This window comes from Cervus elaphus, chromosome 13 (genome assembly GCF_910594005.1).
Source record: "Cervus elaphus chromosome 13, mCerEla1.1, whole genome shotgun sequence".
Lineage (NCBI taxonomy): Eukaryota > Metazoa > Chordata > Mammalia > Artiodactyla > Cervidae > Cervus > Cervus elaphus.
In genome coordinates this window covers 65,657,962-65,680,083 of record NC_057827.1, presented here as the reverse complement: position 1 = coordinate 65,680,083, position 22,122 = coordinate 65,657,962, and the positions used below count along the sequence as shown (strand labels likewise).

At 45.0% G+C, this 22,122-nt stretch overlaps 1 long non-coding RNA gene across 1 annotated transcript in view; it reads left to right on the top strand.

Annotated features, from left to right (window-relative positions):
• Positions 1-19,670, top strand: part of LOC122706955 — a 28,564-nt gene extending 8,894 nt beyond the window's left edge. Inside the window, exon 3 of the long non-coding RNA XR_006344512.1 lies at positions 19,623-19,670. This is a non-coding gene — a long non-coding RNA (uncharacterized LOC122706955). The remainder of the gene's footprint in view (positions 1-19,622) is intronic.
• Positions 19,671-22,122: the final 2,452 nt, after the last annotated feature.

Sequence of the window (22,122 nt, the reverse complement as noted above, 5' to 3'; positions counted from 1 at the left end):
AAGTATAAGGATATGAAAATGATATAAAAGATGATGTATCTTTATAATTGATATGTAGATAAGAGAAGTATGACAAATGTACAGATTTGTGTATTTTTAGGAAGAGACCAGAACAAATTACACAGAAGCATATTAAATGATATAACAGAAGAAAACTTTACTTAGATAAATAAAGGGCTGATCAGAAAGCACACAATGTCCCAGGAAAGCATGATATAGAATGAGTGAGTGACAATAATGTATACCACCACGAAAAAACTGAATTTCAAGAAGGCTAGAATTCTATTGTCTTCTATGAGAAAATGCAAGTTTTAAGATGTAAAGGAGAAAAAGAGGGTTATCTTAGAATTTTCCACAACTATATTCCAAGCCAGAAGTCTAGTGTCTACCAAATGGTAAAGATAGGAATAAAAGGTGGGCTTCAAGAATTTTAAGCCAGTTCTAACATCTACTTCTGCTTTATTGACTATGCCAAAACCTTTGACTGTGTGGATCACAACAAACTGGAAAATGCTTCAAGAGATGGGAATACCAGACCACCTGATCTGCCTCCTGAGAAATCTGTATGCGGGTCAAGAGGCAGCAGTTAGAACTGGACATGGGACAATGGACTGGTTCCACATTAGGAAAGGAGTACGTCAAGGCTGTATATTGTCACCCTGCTTATTTAACTTATCTGCAGAGTACATCATGTGAAATGCCAGGCTGGATGAAGCACAGGCTGGAATCAAGATTGCCGGGAGAAATATCAATAATCTCAGATAGGCAGATGACACCACCCTTATGGCAGAAAGAGAAGAGGAACTGAAGAGACTCTTGATGAAAGTGAAAGAGGAGAGTGAAAAAGCTGCCTTAAAACTCAACATTGAAAAAATGAAGATCATGGCATCCAGTCCCATCACTTCATGGCAAATAGATGGGGAAACAATGGAAACAGTGACAGGCTTTATTTTCTTGGGCTCCAAAATCACTGCAGATAATGATTGAAGCCATGAAATTAAAAGGCACTTGCTCCTTGGAAGAAAAGCTATGACCAATCTAGACAACATATTAAAAAGCAGAGATATTACTTTGCCAACAAAGGTCCGTCTAGTCAAAGCTATGGTTTTTCTAGTAGTCATGTATGGATGTGTGAGTTGGACCATAAAAAAGCTGAGCGTTGAAGAATTGATGCTTTTGAACTGTGATGTTGGAGAAGACTCTTGAGAGTCCCTTGGACTGCAAGGAGTTCGAAACAGTCAACCCTAAAGGAGATCAGTCCTGAATACTCACTGGAAGGACTGATGCTGAAGTTCCAATTCTTTGGCCACCTGATGCGAAGAATGGGCTCATTGGAAAAGGCCCTGATGCTGGGAAAGATTTAAGGCAGCAGGAGAAGGGGATAACAAAGGATGAGATGGTTGGATGGCATCACTGACCTGATGGAAGTGAGTTTGAGCAAGCTCCGGGAGTTGGTGGTGGACAGGGAGGCCTGGCTTGCTGCAGTCCATGGGGTCACAAAGAGTTGGACATGACTGAGTGACTGACCTGAACTGAACCAACCTGAAACAAAAACCTCTTTATTTCAATCAGAAGAAGGCAGAATTTTGAAATTTAATTTAATTTAATTTTTTGGCTGCATCTTGCATCAAACAGGATCTTGGGTCCCTAACCAGGGCTTGAGCCCACCCATACCCTCTGTAATGGAAGGGCAGAGCCTTAACTACTGGACCATCAGGGAAGTCCCAGAATAAAGCAATTTTTAAGCCAAATTGCACTGTTTTAAAATTCAGATATAAAAGTTTTAGAAATATTGACAAGCATGCACAAACTTGTCAATTGTATCAACTTAGGAATCTTTCAGGGAAAATAAACACAGTTTATTTCTCCAATTAAACATCCTAATTTATCTTGAAGTTTAAATCTAGACAACTAAAAGATGAACTAAAATAAACAATCTAGGGATCGTGACATCATGGTTAGATGGTAAACATCATAGTCATTAAATATAAGGCTAAGACTGACCAAATGAAATTTTCTTCAAGGAACAAGCCATAAATAGTGTAAAGCTGAATACTAGTAACACAACTGATGTATGTTGAAAGGTAGGGAGTGAGAAATATAGTGTAAAACTAAAATGGAATTTAAAGATGATTTCAATGTGTGTTATAATCTCCTTTCTTAGTTTAGAGGAAGATTTTAGGAAAGAAATCATATTCCTTGTAGTGAAGAAAATGGACTTGAAATAAGTTTTTCAATTTTACTTTGGCTTCTTTTTTCCTCCATTCAGCTAAAACTTAAAGAGAATTTAGTACTTTTAAATATTAAAAATAATGTACATGATGTATTCCTGTTTTTGTCCCCATATCTTTCTTTCACTTTATCATGTCTCTGTCCTTTTATCTATCTTTAAACATAGAATAAAGGCTGGAGTAGTGTTTACCAAATATTGATGACCATTGTTTCTGAAAGGTGGAATTTTAGATAATTTTTTTACTAGCCCCTTTGCACTTCTTTTGTATTGCTGGAAAATTTTCACAATGATTACGTATTATACTTACTAAATAAATTAAGTCAAAATTCTAAAATAAAGAAGCAATCACAATGGGTAAAAAAGGCAAAGCTAATTTTTTTTCATCCCCATTTTAAGATGAGAGTTGCCCATCTGAGCTGCCCGTTCTCCAGACTGGAATTCTAGTAATGACTATAAGCTGACCTTTCCTGTTCCTAACATCTTTCCCAAGAATAGCTGAAATGCTTTATAACTCAGGTCAAGTCTAAAAGAAATGGAGCCAAACAGTGGGATCAAGGACAAGGTTGTACACATTGAAGCTGATTATAAAAAACATTTTATTTAACTATGATGAGATGGTATTACAGACCCCAGTGCTTCTTTCCTTGAGAATTGTCAGACGTGGGGGCAGGTATGACTGAGGTTACCTGTTGTGACTCATTTGGATACTGATAGTTGTCATCTGTTGATTCACTTTGCATAAGATCTCATAACAACGATGTGCAGTTAAGGTCTAGTATTATATAATGCTCCTTATTTGCACTCTGCTAAACACTTTCACATAGGTAATCTCACTTACAATCTATGGGAGAGGCAGTATCATAACCAATTTACAGACTAGAAAACAGAGGTTTGAATAACTCCCACAGGAGTCTAACTTCCAAGTCAGAACCAAGATCTTGATTGTAGATGAATGCGTGGGAAGCAGCTCATTAGCAATTGGACTTTAGAATTTATTTCCTAAGCCAGTAGTTCATCACCTTATGAAATCCCAATACACCTAAGGATTTGTGATAGCCCTGGACAAGGGCTCACAGGGCATTTCTTTGCCCTGGGCACCATGATAAGTTCAGAGGTGGCAATGACTCCAGATGATCGATGGGAGGGAACACTAGGATTTTTACTGGTGTGACCAGTGAGTAGGAATCCTATTTTCTGAGAGCAAAATAGCAGCAAGGAAAATGCAAGCCTCTGCCTACTAAGGGCAACCACACAGATCCCAAGAATAAAGCCAACATGAAGGAAAACAGAGCCAAGAAGTGGGGCTAGACTAGATTCCCAGTGCATTGTGGAAGCTCCTGGATCCAACCATTCCTGAATCTATCCACCATATACTTTGGAGACACATAGAACAATGAGTTCACTTTTTGCTTTACTGAATTGGTTTTTGGTCACTTGGGGCTGAGTGGCTCTTGTGTATTTGGAAACCTCATGCGAGGCAGAGCACAAGTGGTAACTAGCTCTCTTGACTCCCAGTGAGGACTCCTTCCCCTGGACTCTGGGATTTCCTGCAGGAAGCTCACATAGTATTTCAGCCTCCTCAGGATGTGACTTGGTGGAAGAGGATGCCTTATTCACTTATTTGAATCCTGTGTCTCAGGAAAGTCTTTCCCATGAGCACTGAACAACTAGAGATGAATGAATTACAACAAAAAGGTTGCACTTGGAAAGTTTTGTTTTAAATGATCTAAATTAAAGGAACGGTCTTTCCCTTTTAATGTGCATATAAAATCACTGCGCTTTCCTGGTTAACAATGTAAGTCCCATTCTCATTATCAGAATCATAAAAATGAGTGAGGTGACAGGTTCTTTTTAAAATGCAAAGTGTTTTATGTCAGAGGGGATGAGAAATTAGATGGAGACTCTCCATATATGCAGGTATAAAAGAGTGACTTTCTTTCTTTCTTTTGGTATTTCCCACAATTATGATCCAATTTTCTTGCCTTAGAAACAAGCATGGTTCTATATACCTTTAGCCAAAGGAAACAAGAAAATACACACAGAATCCCCTGCATTTTTACGGAGACAAAGAGGAGGCAGTAAGCTGTTCAAAAGGAAAGTTATAAATGTAATGATAGGAAGGTCATGTGATGCACATTAATTCAAAAGGGCCCCTTTATTGGATTGTGATCTGATTGTGTTTACAAATATATAGCCAGAAGGCTTTTAATTTTGGGGCAATTTCATTGTTCATAGATAGATATCCAGCTACAGATATACATCTATGAAATTATGTGCTTATGTGTTTTAAATGAGATACAGTTCCTCTCTTTTAATGCAATAATGGTCCTATTTTATGATCTACGGTTGCCCAAAGTTGGGGCAATTTTATAACAATCTTATTTGAAATATCATAATAGATGAAAGATGTAAATAATGTGATGTTTAGAGACCCAGTTGAAATTTGAATTCATTGGAATTTCTCCACCGCTGGCACTAACAAGGACAGACTTTATTAAATCTCACGGATTGGATTCTTCTTGCCTTTCCAGCCACTTCTTGCCTCCTTGCTGTTTATTTTTCTTTTAAGCCTGAGTTCAATAAATAAACCCAACTAACAATTAAAAAGTCCCTAAATGATGCTAGATTGAAAAATTCAAAAATAGCCTGGCTGGCACTGCACTTGCAGTGGAGTTTGATTAAATTCTCTAATTGCATTCGAATGGGCGGCGACCATCACAATATGTTGGTGCTTTTAGCTTGAGCTGTGGATGAAAAACTTCAATTACCACTAAAAATGGAAAATGTTCATAATAGATAAATGTTCTTCCTATTTGAGAGCTGTCTTTTAAATATTACATAACTGATTTGGGTGAGATACTATTTATTCTATTCCTCTTGTGCTCTGTGAATTGATTTATACCCTTGCCCCAAACGTAGGAATCTTCTTTCTCCTCTGATGGAGACCCATTGCAGTAGCTGGCTCAGCCACAAAAAGCTCTTTTTCTAGCCAGAGGCTGGATATACTGTGGGAGGAATGATGGAGTCTGAACGTTTCTTGGAGAGAAAGAGGAACAAAGACTGGGAAGACATTACTAGTAACATTTGGAGCAGTCATCGTTGATTCGGGCTTCTCAGGTGGTAAAGAATCTGCCTGATGATGCAGGAGATGAAAGTGACTTGGGTTCAATCCCTGGGTTGGGAAGATCCCCTGGAGAAGGGAATGGCTACCCACTCCAGTATTCTGGCCTGGGAAATCCCATGGACAGAGGAGCCTCACGGGCTACAGTCCATGGGGCTGCAAAGAGTTGGACATGACTGAGCGACTGAGCACACATACACATCATTGATCTGGACTGCTGTGGAAGGTGGGTGAATTAGGGATGGAGCAGAAGGCAGGACAGATTGTTAGAGAGCTGCCCATTTCCACACACTGCCTTAAACCAAATGTGCCTCCATCTTCTGGGAAAATGGACAGTCATCACACAGCTCAGTTCAAATGTCACCTCCTCCAGGAAGTCTTCTTTCCCTGCCTCCTCTGGGCTCCCAGGATGCTGTGTACCTCTATTGCTGCATGGTCTGAATTTGATGGGATCATTGTTCAGGCCGCCTCCATTGTGTAGAGCCTCTTTCCTGACCTCTTGGAGATCCCCAGGGTCAGAACCCATATTTGAATTTTCTGTGTCTAGCCAGCTGGTTCTCTGGAGCTGGTCATCAGCAGCTTCTGTATCTCCTCCTCACCAGAAGGCAAGAGCTTTCCAATTGCACAGACCTTGAATCCTGCCATGGCAATTTTCAGCTGGGCAGTTGCCTTCAGCCTTTGAGCTTTGGTTTCCCCATTAGTAAAATGGAGTAAGTCCACCCATCTCATCAAACTGCTGAGCAGGCTTAATGGAACTAGAAAAGGTGAAGGCAGCTAGCGGGTGCCGAGAGCACAGACCCTTGGTAAATATCAGGTTATTGCCTTTCTGCTCCTCTCTCCTTCGTTCACTCTTTTTCTTCCTGATTTCCCTCATTTCAACCCTGCCACCATCACTGCCACCATGAAATGAATATTTACTAAGTGCTGAGCACAGTGTGGAAGGCTTTTCCTAGATCATTTCATTTAATTCCCGTCCTTTTTCTTCTCGTCCGCATGCTGCCTCAGCTTTCCCAGTTCCTGCGCTCCCTACAGCCTGTTGCATGGCTCCCATGGGAGGATTCAGCCCAGCCTCACTCCAGGCCCCGTGACAATCCTGATCTTGACCTCACTTTCTGATGGGGCTGGACTTAGATTTTTGCAGCCCAGAGACCCGATGTCCACTGCTTCAGAGAGCAGGCAGGGTATCTTCTTCCCAGGAGGCTGAACAGACCAGCCAGCACGGCCTTGGACTGCATGCTGCCCACCTCCACGTCATCTGGTCTCTGCCCCTCCCCTGCCTAGGTTCTGCCATCCAGAACCTCTGAGTGATCGCCTCCCTGACCCACCCTGGGCTCCCGAGCTCCTGAGCCTGCCTACCGCTCTCAGCCACTTCCCATCATGCCTCAGGCCCACCTGACTCCCCCAGGTACGGCACGTCCCCTCGGTTCCCCCTCTGCTCTTCCCATAACCCTCCTGCCTTTTTTGCTTTTGCTGCCCTTCCCGCATTCCTTCCGTCGCTCCCCCAGCCCCCTTCCCATTGGCTGTGACTTTTGTGGCAGGTCCTAGCGTTTCCCAAGTGCAAGGGACAGGGCCGAGGCTTTGCAGGAACCTGGACCCAGTGGGGAAGACAGAACCACGATCACATAACCCTCTGTGCCTTGGAACCTTGATAAATGCGACCTCTCACGCATCAGCTCAAACAACCAAAGCGCAAGGTCAGGATGGGGCCACTCGGCTTTGTAGAAACACGTGAGGGAAGTGCCTTGGGGACCTTATTCAATACAGGTCTGCGGAACAACATGCCAGTTCATAAAAACTAATGGAATCTGAGACTGCGATACAAGGGCTTCAGAGTTTTGAGTGAGGGAAATGGGAGCTCCAAGCTTTTCTGCTTCGTTCCCTTATGCCTCGGGTGTTAGATCACTTCCGAGTGGGGGGTGGGTGTAGTTAAAAAAAAAAAAAGCAAATTGGAGGATGGTTATAGTAAAGCCATCAGTGGGAAGTCTCAGAGGGGGAAGCTGACATCGTGTCACCTGTACAAAAGGGGAAGGATGGAAAGACTGAATGAAGGGGGGTGTGCACATTTCAGTGGGAGCAGTGCAGGATCATGACCACAGTTTCCCGAGGCGGGGGAGGGGGCGCTGCCTGAGAAAAGAGGCCATTGGAGGGGCTTGGGAGAGCAAAAACAGGGCACACACCAATAGGAAGCTGACTTTGGCAGACACTAAGGTCTGATTTTAAATCTGATTTTGTTTATTTATTTTTTAATTAAAGGATAACTGCTTTACATAATTTTGTTGTTTTCTGCCATGTAGCAACATGAATCAGCCATGGGTAATATATATATATTACCCAACATATATATATATGTCCCCTCCCTCTTGAAACCTCGCTCCCATCTCCCTCCCCATCCCACTCCTCTAGGTTTATACAGAGCCCCTGTTTGAGTTCCCTGAGACATACAACAAATCCCCGCTGGTTGGTGATCTACTTTACATATGGTAATGTAAGTTTACATATGGTAATGTAAGTTTCCACGTTACTCTCTCCATTCACGCTGCCCTCTTAAAGAGCAGCTTTGAAAGCAGCTGAGCCAACTCACCCACCCTTGTTTGAGGGAGTTGGTTCCCTGATTCTGCAGATGCTCAGACAGGAGACCCCCGTCCAAGCAGACACTGGGCAGAGGGCTGGTGACACAGGCTTAAACCGGTCTCCTTGCCTCCCAGCCTTTCCAATGCTGGTACCTTCACGAGGCTGAATCATAGCATGTGGCCTCCCTTTCCCCCCCGCCCCTTCCTCATTTGACCTCCAGAGCATCCCAAAGGTGATCTAAGGATCACCGACCTCAAAAGAAGTGTCACCGACCTCAGACATCACCCTCTCCTCCAGTTCCTGTTTCTTCCTTCTTTCGTCGCGTTTCTGCATGAGTGTCGACCAGCAGACACCTGCGGGTGACGTTACTGTCCCTTCTCACCCGCCATGGTCACTGGTGCCCCCAAGTCCATGGCTGCCTCTCAAATCTCCTGCTCCCTTTCCGCAGCAGTCCCTCATCTCTCCTCAGCAGTCACAGGCCTGAAACGGGTCCCACTGAATCGAAACAGGGAGTCACAGGGCCTCACGCCTTTTGGAGGCTCCAGGGGAGAAACCATCTCCTTGACTTTTCCACTTTCTGGGAGCTCCCGGTTCTGGGCTCACGGAACCTCCCCAGCTGGGGAGCACCGCATCTTTGAATCTCCAGTTCTGACCTTCCTGCCTGTCTCATGAGCACCTCTGTGATGACACTGGACCCCAGTCACCCAGGATCACCTCCCCATCTCAGTGTCCCTAATCACATCAGCAAAGTCACTTCTGCCACTCAAAGGAATAGATTCACAGGCTCTGAGGATCAAACCTTTTGCTGCTGCTGAAATGGGATGGAGTATTGGAGAAAAAGAAGCACAGGCAGCTGTAATTTCTCAGGTGAGGAGGGAGGGGTAGTGGTTAAAAGTATTATGGAATGGGATGCTTGTCCCTGGGAGCAGCCAATACATTACAGAGAGACAATGCATGGCTGAGGGTGACTAAGCATCAATTAAAGGCTAGGTGTGAAGGCCAGAGGGCAACCTATAAAGAGACTTTCCTCCTGGAGGGTAGACAAGTTGAGGATCAGGCCCAGGTCTTCATTATAAGAGCAGCAGAGTGTTCCAGAAGAAGTTGATTCCTCAAAACCTTCACACCCACTATGCCAGGGTCAGATCCCTAATTAGGTCGGATGGGACTCCTCAGGGCAACACAGGTGGTGCAGTGGCAAAGCATGCACCTGCCAATGCAAGAGATGCTGGAGATGCTGGGTTCGGTCCCTGGGTTGGGAAGATCCCTTGGAGGAAGAAATGGCAACCGACTCCAGTGTTCTTGCCTGGAGAATCCCATGGACAGAGGAGCCTGGTGGGCTACAGTTCACGGGGTCGCAAAGAGTACTCACACACAGGACTCCTCAGAGTTCAGCATCTCCCTCTGTCCAGTCCTACCTCCCTTGCTTCCTTAGATTAGTTTTTACTGCTGGTGAAGTGAAGTGGTTCATCTTAGGCCAGTCACCTGGACCCAGAGAGACACCGGTCAGTAAGAACAGCGTACAGGACACGTTGCAGCGGATGGAGTGAGGGATGTGAGATGTGCCAAGACACCAGGGCAGCAGCAGTGGCTGCGGTTTGTCCTATTAACCTTCCTTCCTCTTGTCATTTTTCTCAGGAAAGGGAGAGCAACCAGCTGTTCCCGGATAATGTGAACTTAGTTTGTGAAACAAGTGGGTCCAGGGCTCTGTAGTGGATGCTGTTGTGAGCTGCCGAGATTCTGCTTCAGGACAGGGGCTCTCAACTTCTCAGACACTTGGAGTGTTGGCTATGTCATTCCATTCTGGACGTTACCGTCAGCCTCAGGAAGCTTCCTTGGCCAAGCTTAAACACCCTCAACCTGGTAGATGTCTGGATAATGCCAAGGCATAAAAGTCCAGCCCCTTCACCTGCATTTGGACCATCTCTGAAGGTCCATCTTAGCTCCAGAGCTTCCTGTGGTGTCAACAGCTGCTTTCCTTATAACTCTGCCTTGTAGTTCAATTTTCCCTCTGTCCAGTCTTGCTTTCCTGAACTTCTTTGCTACCCCTCCAGACCTGGTGTTCCCAAGAGCACCCCTGGATGCGACTCTCAACATCTGTTCTCCAGGGACCCTGGCCGTGTGTACATCAAGATCTGGGCTTATGTCCCCTCCTTCTCTTCCAGCTTAGTCTCCAGATACAAGGCCTCTGCTCCCCAAAAGGGCACTGCTCGCCATCCTGACTCCTTGAGAATGGCACTGTGACTCTGGGCCTGTGTCCTGTCACCTCCCTCTCTGGGCCCATTCCCACCACCTATCTTGGCTACGTTTCAAAATACCAAGGCTCCAGCCTCTCCTTCCTGAGCAGTTGCAGAATGAGTCCTGGTCTTGTAGGAATCGATGCTTTCTAACGTGGTGCTGGAGAAGACTCCTGAGAGTCACTTAGACAGCAAGGAGATCAAACCGGTCAATCCTAAAGGAAATCAACCCTGACTATTCATTGGAAGGACTGATGCTGAAGCTGAAACTTCAATAGTTTGGCCACCTGATGAGAAGAGCTGACTCATTGGAAAAGATCCTGATGCTGGGAAAGACTGAAGGCGGGAGGAAAAGGGGATGACAGAGGATGAGGTGGTTGGATGTCATCACCAACTCAATGGACATGAGTTTGAGCAAGCTCCAGGAGATAATGAAGGACAGGGAGACCTGGTGTGCTGCAGTCCATGGAGTTGCAGAGAGTTGGACAGGATTGGGTGACTGAGCAACAACTTGCAGGAAGGACAGGAGACAAGAAGAGACATGACCTTGGTGATGCAAGGAAGAGGCTTGGTGAAGACATCATGCAGACTGCCCTTCCTGTCACTCAGGAATCCTTTGCTCCAAAGCCACACTGCCTTGGGAATGACAAGAAAGCAGAAGAAATGTGTGAGAGTTGGTGTCGGTTCACTTCCCTTTCCAGACACCTGGGTTGGTGGGTGGGTCACGCCAGGAGGGCTTCGTCCATGGGTATCATTGTCTTCTATAGGCACCCAGAGTCCACTTTGAGCTTCAGAATTAATGGCTGGGCCACCAGACCACAGTCAAAAATCTTTTAAGCATTTGGGTTTGGTTCAGCCCCGAGTGTGGTTTTCTAAAGGACAGTCTGCTGCTGCCCTTTTTCCAAGCCTCCTCTGTTTTGAGGACCTTTAAATCACATGTTTTGGATTCATTTACATGGAACTCATCAAAGCACCATTTTGTTAGATGGGTTTGATGTCCAAGCAGCCCTTCTAAGCTGTCTTGGTTTTGCTCCTCGACCAGATGAGGTATGTTTTACTAATAATGAAAGGACTGCCTGGTGCTCTCATAAAGGAGTTCAGATTCTTCTCTGCATAGACTGTCCAATGTCCTGGTGAGATTTCGTAGTTGGCAAAGGAGATTGTCTCTTAGGCTTAATAATTTCCATGCTTACCCTTTCATGAGAAGGAATTCCATTTTGGAAGAAAATGACTTTTTTTTTTTTCTTTTTGGTAGCTTTAAGAGGCTGCCTTATGAAAAGACAGCAAAGGCAACAAATTATTTCTCCAACTTGCGGCTTTGCTGCAAAGGCCTCTGGGAAACTCTTTTCTGCGTGCCTCGCTGTCGAGCTGACCACATCCTGCAGCTTTGCAGGCACAGCTAGACCCGAGGCAGCCGGGGGCAGGTCGTCAAGTTGCTTCTCACTGGAACACACGGTCTGTCTTAGCCGCCAGGAGAGGACAGGTCAGGGCTGCTGTGACTGTTACCAGGCTGACCCAAAGCGGGGAGGAATTTACTGAGCATCTTCCTACTTGTCCTCTTGCCTGAGCCTGCCTGGAGCACCTCCAGGTAGGCATTCTTGTGCCAACTGACAAAGAAGACAAGAGTTGCAAAGCTCTGCTGATGACTCCAAGGTGGCCTTTCTTCCTGCTACAAACGTCCTGATGGCTGAATGGTAGCTGCCCATTGCCTTGGAGAGCTGAGACCGTTCTAAATTTAAATGGTGTGAATGCAACAAAAAGGACTTGGAGCCCAGCTTCACGTGGCTTCCAAACTTGTTGCCCTACAGATGTGTGGGAACATTGTCCAGGGCAAAGGGCTTTGAACTTGAGCCGGGTTGCTGGCCTGGCAGGGTGTGCATTGGGCAGACCGCGCTGAGCTGTGGTTTTTCTGCCTGTGATGTTGGGCTGATGGGAGACTAGTGAGCAAAGACACGTGGTGTGCTCAGCCCCACGCCAGCCACGCAGGGCAGAGTTCTGCTTTTCATTAGCACCAGGAGTAGGAGTCCAGCCTTGCTCCTTCCTCCCTGGCTGGTGGCCCCTGGGATCCAATCAGACCATATCTGTCTCAGAGCGTTTTATGCAAGTGAGGGTGTTTAGTCCAACCATGCTGAGCGGTGGTGTTGGAATAGGTAGATTGGAGTGACTACACTGTGGGGACTTCAGTAGAATACAGTGCGACCCTTTCTGCACTAGACCCTGGAAGAGAGGAGCTGGAGGTCCTGGGGATGTATGGGCTCTGGTGGGAGGTGGATGAGCTGAACTGGTTTCTGGGTGGAGATAACACAGAACTCCCTGGCGGTCACTTCTATAGCCCTGCCGTGTGGGGTGTGTGTGTGCAAATGCTCACACAAGCAGAAGAGAGGTGGAGTCCAGTCTTGTGTTGGCAGGACCCTACGGAACTGGTATTTCTTCGTCATCTCTTTCCTTTCTTCCTTTCTCACCTTTAGCCTGTGCATAATTTATACCTTTCCCACATGAAACATCACCAAAAACTGAACTAAAACTTGGTTTAGTTTCAATCTGGCTGCAAAAGGGCACCTGGCTAGGCCGGGACACGACCCATCTGTATGCAGAGCTCAGAGGGCTAAGACCTGGGAGACACCTTTGTGACTGGTCCCATCCCCTGTGGGCATCAGTGTGGAAACTGAGGCACACAGACGATAAGGAGACCACTGGCAGTCTCACGGCTTGTTGGCACCAGAGATGGGATCTGAACTCAGAATTCGTTCAGAGTTTTTTTTTTCTTCTAAATTCCACTCACTTTATATACCTGTGTTCTAAGTCACTTCAGTTGTGTCCAACCCTTTGTGACCCTATGGACCATAGCCCGCCAGGCTCCTCTGTCCATGGGATTCTCCAGGCAAGAGTACTGGAGTGGGGTGCCACGCCCTCCTCCAGGGGATCTTCTGGATGCATAGATCGAAACTGTGCCTCCTGTGGCCCCTGCATTGCAGGTGGATCTTTACCACTGAGCCACCGGGGATGTCCTTTATTTTCCTACACCCAAAATTAACCGTTTGCTTTTTTTCCCATGTTTATTTATTTTTCTATGTGTATAGCTGGATGAGTCTGCCAGTAATGGATGAGTGCACTAGAGCACTTTATAAACCTTTAGAACTGATTAGATAAATCTCCAGCTGTCTCCCATGACTACGATTCCTACTCAGGTCCATTTCCTTTTCCACAAAAGCAGCTATTGTTACAAGTTTGATGCCCTTCCTTCCAAGCCACAAAAATTATACACACACATATACACACACACACAATATTTCAAATTGTTTTTGTGATCAAGCCTTTACATATTTACATAATAGTATCATGTATCATGGGCTTCCCTGGTAGCTCAAATGGTAAAAAATCTGCCTGCAATGCAAGAAGTTTGATCCCTGGGTCGGGAAGATCCCCTGGAGAAGGAAATGGCAACTCACTCCCGTATTCTCACCTGGAGAATCCCATGGACAGAGGAGCCTGGCGGGCTACAGTCCATGGGGTCGCAAAGAGACATGACTTCACTTTCACTTTCACTTTTCATTGTATCATATGGTACAAGACCATCAGGAACCCATTTTCATTTTCCCTCCTGATGTGTTTTGGGGGATCTGTTCATCTTGATTGACGTAGATCAGGTGCATTTTGCTCCTGGATGAGCAGACTACTTCACACTCTCCTGTCACTTCTTAGTTGCCTACATACTCATGGGTTGTGATCAAGGTCAATGACTTGCTTTTCCATGAATTTCTGAGCAATGAACTAAAAACCAGAAGGGTTCCTATGGCTTGTTTCTGCCCAGGTCTTGAAAATACAGGAGGACCTTACGTGAGTCAAGTTACCATTCTATACCTCACATATCTCATCTGTTGGAGACAACTTGCCAAAGAATTGTGTGGGTAAATGTGAAGTCCAGCCATAGTCTTCACTGTCCACACACCTAAGGGTATAAGGATGAAAGCTCCTGTGTCCATCGTGAGGCTTGCTTGGGATGGAATACTTCCCCTCCATCTCTTCTTGTACTGCTCTATCTTTGTGTGTATAAGTGTTGTCGCAGGAATGCTTTCTGTAACATCTCAGGAGGGGCTTCCCTGGTAGTTCAGTTGGTAAAAGAATCTGCCTGCACTGCAGGAGACTCAGCTTTGATTCCTGGGTCGGGAAGATCCGCTGGAGAAGGGATAGGCTACCCACTCTAGTGTTCTTGGATTTCCCTGATGGCTCAGCTGGTAAAGAATCCACCTGCAATGTGGGAGAACTGGGTTGGGAAGATCTCCTGGAGAAGGGAATGGCTACCCACTCCAGTATTCTGGCCTGAAGAATTCCATGGACTGTATAGGACACATCTCAGGACACAGTGGATCTATAATGGGAAAGTTACCCAAGGAGGGGTGGTGAGGGGGGGATCCCCCTGAAGGATGAGGTCATTCCCAGTGTCTGTTTCCTTGGGAACAGGTGGATCCTCATATGGAAAGGGCCCAAGGCAGATAGTGACCATAAGGAGGTTGAGATATTTCTATAGCAGCTCACCAAACAGTGAATCCCTCCACAAGGGGAAAGTTGCAAGTGAGAGCTGACTTTTCTAAGATTACAAAGGAAGCTTGGGAAAAGCCCTGAAGTCAAAGTCAGGGCTTGGTCTGCTGTCTGAGCCCTTATGAAAGAGAACCGAGTGAAGAAACTCTGGCTGGAGACTTGACTCAGCGGCATGCTGATGGTGCAATTTCAGGCTAACAGCAGGTGAAAGCAAATGAGCTCTGTGGGAGTACCTGTGAAAACCCTCATCTGGGTGGTGACATGTGAACCGAGTTTTGAAGTGTGAATAGGAGTTTGCCAGATGAGGGAGGGCAAAAGCCATTCCAGGCAGGAGTCTATGGTCAACTGGGGAAGGCTCAGGGCATGGGAGAGCTTCCCAGGTGGCCGAGTGGTAAAGAATCCACCTATCAATGCAGCAGATGTGGGTTCCATCCCTGGGTCAAGAAGATTCACTGGAGAAGGAAATGGCAGCCCACTCCCATTCCATGGAATTGCCTGGAAAATTCCGTGGACAGAGGAGCCTGACGGGCTACAGTCCATGGGATCACAAAGACTTGCACACAACCGAGAACACATGCATTGCACCGCCAAGGGATGGAAAATGGTCCAGTGTGTATGAAAGATGGGAAGGATACGGGGGGGAGACTAGAAAGATGGCTTGGGGAGTGACTATGTCCTGAAAGCTGCAGGGAACCATAACAGAATCAGGAGCAGAGAAAGTACAAAGTAAGATTTTTATTTTTTATTTTTGGCTCAGGAAGGTCACCAGAAAGCCACAGGGGTCAGATGGAATGCAGTTCAAGGCAGAGGGACCAGTGAATGTTGCAATGGTGCTGGTGAAAGATGCCAGTCACGGGGGCCTGAGAAAAGAGGCTGGAACATTTAAATGGGAACACGATGGAAAGGTTGGGTAGGAAGGGAGACCTAAAGGCTATTGAGCTTGTTTTACATGGATTAGCTTGTAAATTTTCATCATAGTCCTGTGATAAGGCATTATTGCCCCTGTTTTACAGATAAGACAACAGAGACTACACAAGTAAGTGCCAAGTTTCCAGAAGTTCTGAAAGTCTGAGGGATTCCAGAGTAAGATCTGTTTCCTTTAGTTTATGGTTAAGGGGGGAAACAATTCAGCAGTCCTGAAGACTGGGGTTTCATACCAGGGGACCTGGATGAACAACGATATTGGCAGATACCCCCACTGCTTATCAATATCCAGTCTTCTTTCCTGTGGTTAATTGTGGCCATGTGACTAGTTCTGGCCAACGAGTTGCGAGCGAATCTGACATATGTCACTCCTGGGCTGGAGTATTTAAATTATTAGCGGGACACTCTCCAGCTCGACACTTCTGCACTGGTGACCTGGGAAACACCTTGAGTGCAAACTCCATTAATTTGGAGACCTGAGTGATGATAACGGGCAGAGCTACCTGCCTACTTACGTTGCCATGGAGCATAAGTGGGGAGTGAATCCTTGCTTGACGTCATGGATATTTAGAGTTGTTACTGCAGCACAACCTATCCTATACTAACTGATAAGGTGATTCCTGTCCTTGAGTAAAGAAGCAGGCTGAGAGCAAGGGTCGGAAACATGACACTTCTGGATTTGGGAAGGACTGAGCTATGGCAGAACATTAAAAGGAAGTCGGGCTTTGGGGACGCACAGATGTGGGTCCAATGTCACCCCAGGGACCTGCCAACTGAGAGGTTGCAGGCAAAGTCTCCCAGCATTTCTGATCTTGGTTTCCTCATATGTGAAATAGGAGTTGTGATCACCACCTCATTAGAATGACTCCAGCTAAAACATGCAGAGCGCCCAGCGTGAAGCCTAGTCCCCAGGCAAGTTGAAAGTGTTAGTCACTCAGTTTTGTCTGACTCTTTGCAACCCCACAGATTAGCCCACCAGGCTCCTCTGTCCGTGGAATTCTCTAGGCAAGAATACTGGAGTGGGTAGCCATTACTTTCTCCAGGGGATCTTCCTGATCCAGGGATTGAACCTGGGTCTCCTGCATTGCAGGCAGATTCTTTACTGTCTGAGCTATCAAGGAAGCCAAGTCCTCAGGAAGCATTCTGCAAACTATCGTCTTTACCCCAGGAAGATTTTCAGAAGGAAGTTGGTGATTGAAGCTTTGTGAGATCAGACATATTTCACTTAAATTTCTCTGGTACCAAGAGTGGTGACTAGGCACATTAGGTGTTAAAGGCACTACAATTATTTGCCTATTTCCTCTCATAATCAGACTGGGAACTCTTTGATGGGAAGGACCTATGTGTTCATTCATCTGTGTGTTTCTTCCTTGGCCAGTGGATATCAGATCTTAGGAAATTTTCCTTGAAAGGATGAGTCATCCCTGGTTTTAGAAATAGCCAGATCTGGAGGCCATTTCTCTATGGCACATCGATACCAAGCCCAGCCTTGGTTTTCCAGGAGACCCCCCCTGCCCCCTCCCAGCTAGCAGGTCTCTATTCTGACCTCTGGCATTCCTCCAAGGACCCTTCAGTCCCTGGGTCCAGGTGCCTAGGAAGCCTACCACACCAGATCCGTATCTCTCATCCATCTTTCCCCCAAGCTGAATAGCATCTTAAGATGACCCCAATATCAGGCTCTACCTGCACACGGCTGGGTGCAGACCTTGGCAGGAGTGGACTGGCAGGCTATTTCTCTCCTTCCCAGGCAGACGAGTATGGAGCAAGTCTGTTTATCAGGCAACGCCTTATTGTAGCCAGAGGTGGTGGCTTAACAGTGGCAGAAACGCCCGCGTTGCTTCACAAGCTGCAAGTTACTAAGATGTGCCCTTGGCCTCAGCGGGCAGATAAGCACCTGCATTGGAGAAGGAGCCCTTGATCATGGGCTGATAAGCTCAGGAAAGGATTAAAAAAAAAAAAAATCCCAACAACAACAAGAAGCTGAGCGACCCACTGTCGGAGGCTTTTTCATGTACACATGGGCGTGTTACCTGTCTTCGCCAACACACGGGGTGATGCAAAAGGTCTGGTTTTAATTTAATTTGATGGTCACGCAATCATGGAATGAGCATGTCAGAGCTGGAAGGGACTTCAGGGATTGTCTCCATGAACCCTTTCATCTTCCAGGTGAGGACATTCAGGGCTACAGAGCTGTGGTGACTTGTTCAGTATCATATAGCAGCGTTTTGGCAGAGCTGGAACAAAAGCCTGGGTCTCTAGACCCCAGGCCTTCCATCTTTCCACCAAATGGAATTGCTTCACAGGCTGCCATCTGATTCCTCAGGTGCATCCTGCGGGCTGTGCTTTGGTGCCTAAACAGTCCATTTTAATGATGCCAGAGTCAGACAGCCCTTCCCCTCCCTAGTCCCCTGCTTTTGGAGTTGACCAGTGATCTCAGGGCAACAAGGTCTGATGTTTCAGAGTCCAGTCATTCCAAACCTTGTTATTTCATATTTGAAAGAGGTCCCACTTGGAGAGGTGACTTGCTTCAGTGATACAAGTAGGGAAGATGAAATATCTGGGTCTAAAATTCTCAACATCCTGACTTCAGTCCATTCCTTTTAAAGAGTGGGTTAAAACCACTATTTGTGGTTTGGGTGAGGGTGTGTGGAAATGGGTGAGGTACGTGGAAAGCCACCTGGACTCTGAAACTTTCCTTTGTGGCCATTTTTTTGGGGAAAAATATCCCATATGTTACCTTAAGGATATAAATGGAGCTTGGCAGCCTTTGCAGAATTGAAAATAACATTGTACTCATAGGCACTCAATAAACCAATAAATGATAGATGAATGAATCCTTAGTGGCTTCATTCACTTAAAACTTGCTTTCTAGGTTTGATCTGTGAATAAATAAAACAGTATAGATTTTAGTTTAAAATAATTTCCAGGTGAAAGGGATAGAGCCATTAGCAGCAACAACAAGCTTATAGCATCTCAAGAACCATGCAAGTAATTGGTATATCCCCGTCTCACATTAAAGTCAAAATTAGATTAAAAATCTGAAAATATTTATCAAATAGCTACTTAAAATAATACAGTAGAGATATATTTCCTTTTTAACATTTTTTAAAAAACCTCATAGACCTTTATTTTACTCTTTTATCTTTTGGCTGTATCATGCAGCATGTGGGATCTTAATTCCCTGATCAGGGATGGAACCCATGCCCTCTGCATTGGCATCAAGGAATCTTAACTATTGGACCACCAGGGAAGTCTCTAGAGATAAATTTCTAATGAAAAGTCCTACTGTTTTGTCACTGTAATGCTTTTCTCCTGAGTAAATCACTTTTAATTCTGTTAACTATTTCTGCTTGTTTCCTGGTATCTATATAATATATACACATGTGCTAAACATGTTGATAATGTTATTTTTGATTGATCAAGTTTAGATATTTGTATATCAGGGCCTTCCCACAACAAATGAATTGGTTCATTTGGACCATTACCCACGTCTCTGCCCCCAGTTCATTTTGCACACACATACATACACACAAACACACACACATACACACAAACACACACACATACACACAAACACACACACAACCTTTTAGTTTCTTTATTAGTTTAAATCATACATATACACATTTTGTATTCCATCAGTGGTGAACAGTAACCTTTGACTCAAGTCTTATGAGATGAGTGTATGACATTCCAACCCTTCTTATCACCTCCTCTCCCACTTCCCCTCTTCTGCTTCTCATTCTTAGTAACCGTACTTTCACTTTTAAATGTTAAGATGGATAACATTTATTTTTTGTTTTGTTTTACAGTCTATCAAGCTTTATCTGTAGGTTGATTCCAGAAATGGAACATCCATGAAGCAAATCATGTTTACTTTATTGGGACTGTAAATATTGTTCACCTCACAGCTGAGAGTACTAGGATTATTACTGTGATTGCTGCTTATTTTCTTTTTTTTTAAGTTTCTAATGGGTTCCTTTGTTTTCTTGCGTTGTAGAGAATTTGCTTGCAAGACTGGAGACCCAGGTTTGATTCCCTGAGTCAGGAAGATCCCTTGGAAGAGGCAAGTGGTAACCCACTACAGTATACTTGCTTGGAAAATTCCATGAATAGTCAATGGGCTACCATCCATGTGGCCAGAAAGAGTCAGCCGTGACTAGCAACTAACACTTTTGAGGAATTTCAACAATCGAAGCGACTTAGCGCATAGCACACATGACTCTTCTCCACTTTGCTCTCATATTTCCATTTCATTGCTTTTTCTGTTCTGCATTCTAGATTTCCTTAATGTTACCTCCCAACATTTTTGTTCAATTTTCTTTTTTTTTGACATCACATATTTAATTTCCCAGCACTTTCTTGCTCTATGATTGTTCTTCTTCATAGCATATTGTTCTTTTCTTGTGGATGGAATATATTCTTGCATATCTCAGAGAAGACAAGTTTATTTTTTCTAAATTATCTTTGTTTCCTCCGAAATCAGCTTTTCCTTTTAAATAAAATTTCAGTCTCTCTTTTTTGTTTGATTTCCCTAAAATGTCTCATGACCCTTGATTAATCATATAAGTTTTAAAAAAGAGATACTAGAAAACCAACTGGGGACTCAATGTATTTGGACAAAACTGGCTGACAGGTTTTCATCTGACAGGTCAGAGTGCTGAATATTAATGGAGGGGGTTGCCATTCCCCAATCTAGAGGTCTTTGCTCTTTAGCATTGGTGCTTACACCACCAGTCCTAGTTCTTCCCGCTTAATTTCTTTAAAGAAAGCTTATCTGGTTTAAGAAAAGGAGAGTGATTGTCAACCATTTGTTTCTCTGTGTGTGCGGATAGGCAAATGCAGAGTTTAATTCATCTTCTGTTTTCAACTCCACTTCTCACTCCTGCTTTTTCTTACATGTTTCTGATCCTGAGCCCATCTGAAGCTCCTAAGTTCATCTTCTCTCTCCTTTGCCAAAGGCCCTTCCATGAGTGTCCTGAAGTGTGATTTCTTCTCTTCTGAGTCTTTCGTCACTCCTCTTTCTCCTTCCATCTTATAGAAGTTTTTGGCTTCCTCTCTGCTGATGCTCTACTCCCAATCCTTGTGGGTATTTTTTAAAAAGAACGTTACCTTCATTTTTAGCAATCCCAGAGGGGGTTGTCCAGTGGAACTTTTAGGCAGAGAACATTAAGCCTATGGAAGGCGTAGCAGGGGAAGTATAGGAAAAGGCCAGCAGAGATGAGGAAGTGTGTCATAGTAGCTTGGGGATGACGATTAAGCAGATAGTAAAGGAAAGTGAGGCTTGAGAAGGAGGTTGGGGCTGTGTAAAAGTCTCCCGTTGACAATCTAAAGGCTTCTCTGCTCAGCACCAGGGCTATGTTCTGTGTGTGTTGGTGGTGGGGGAAGAAGCTATGTTGTATATGTGTATGTCTCCATCTAGTTCACGCTTGCTCCCCTTGAGACTCTGACTTTTTTTTTTAATAAGGAAAATCTTCTCTTGGATTCCATATCCTGAATAGGCTCTGGATTTTTTTTTTTTTTCATGCCCTCTGTATCTTCCAAGGCTCTGAAAAGCCAAGATCCAGTTTTATTTTTTTTTCCGCAGGTATACCAGATGTCCTCAAGGCAACAGGTCTTCTTTCTCTAACTCCTACTTAAAGTTTGACCTAATTTCCTATTATCTCACTGGATGTTTAAGCCATTTAAGACGTTGTGTACTTTTGACCTAGAGTTCTTCACGGTTTCCAGCATACCCGGCTGGCTCTATTACGGGCATGGAGCTCTCCCATTGGCTGATTCTCTCACTCCTGCAAGGTGTTCTGCCCATTCTAACCTATCATGAAGATTGAACGATGCTAACAGAGATGATATTCTGGTAATAATGCCAGCTCTGGGTCAGGAAGATCCCCTGGGGAAGGGAATGGCAATCCACTCCAGTATTCGTGCCTGGAGAATCCCACGGACAGTGGTGTCGTGGTGTAGCGGTGGGCTACAGTCCATGGGGTCCCGAAAAGTCAGACACGACTGAGCACACACACACTTATATGATGGTTTGGAGTTTAAACAACTCCTTTATATTCAGTGTCATTTAGAACTCAGGATAGGGGAAGAATTACTGTCCTCATTTTTACAGCCAGATGTCTGAGTCATAGGAGGAGAAGTAAGTAACCCAAGATCTCCCAGTTAAGCACAGCATTGGAGTTGGAACCTGGTTTTTTGAATCCCGTTTGCTTTTCTTTTCACTCTTACCAGGTCCTTCCTCACCAGAAACCACAAACCGCTATGTCAACGGGGTCAATTAGTTTGATCCCACTGAAGGATGTAAGTGGGATGGGTCAGGCCATGCTCTGGGATTCCAGAAACTGACCCTGGTTTGAATACTCAAAGTTCTGTTTTGCATCACCTCCCCCAGTCTGCGAACAGCTCAGGATGATGGCGGGCATGGCGCCACGGATGGGCTACATCTTTCCCTCTCAATCAAGGTCTGGGCTCATGGCTCACCACTTGAGACGAAAGCT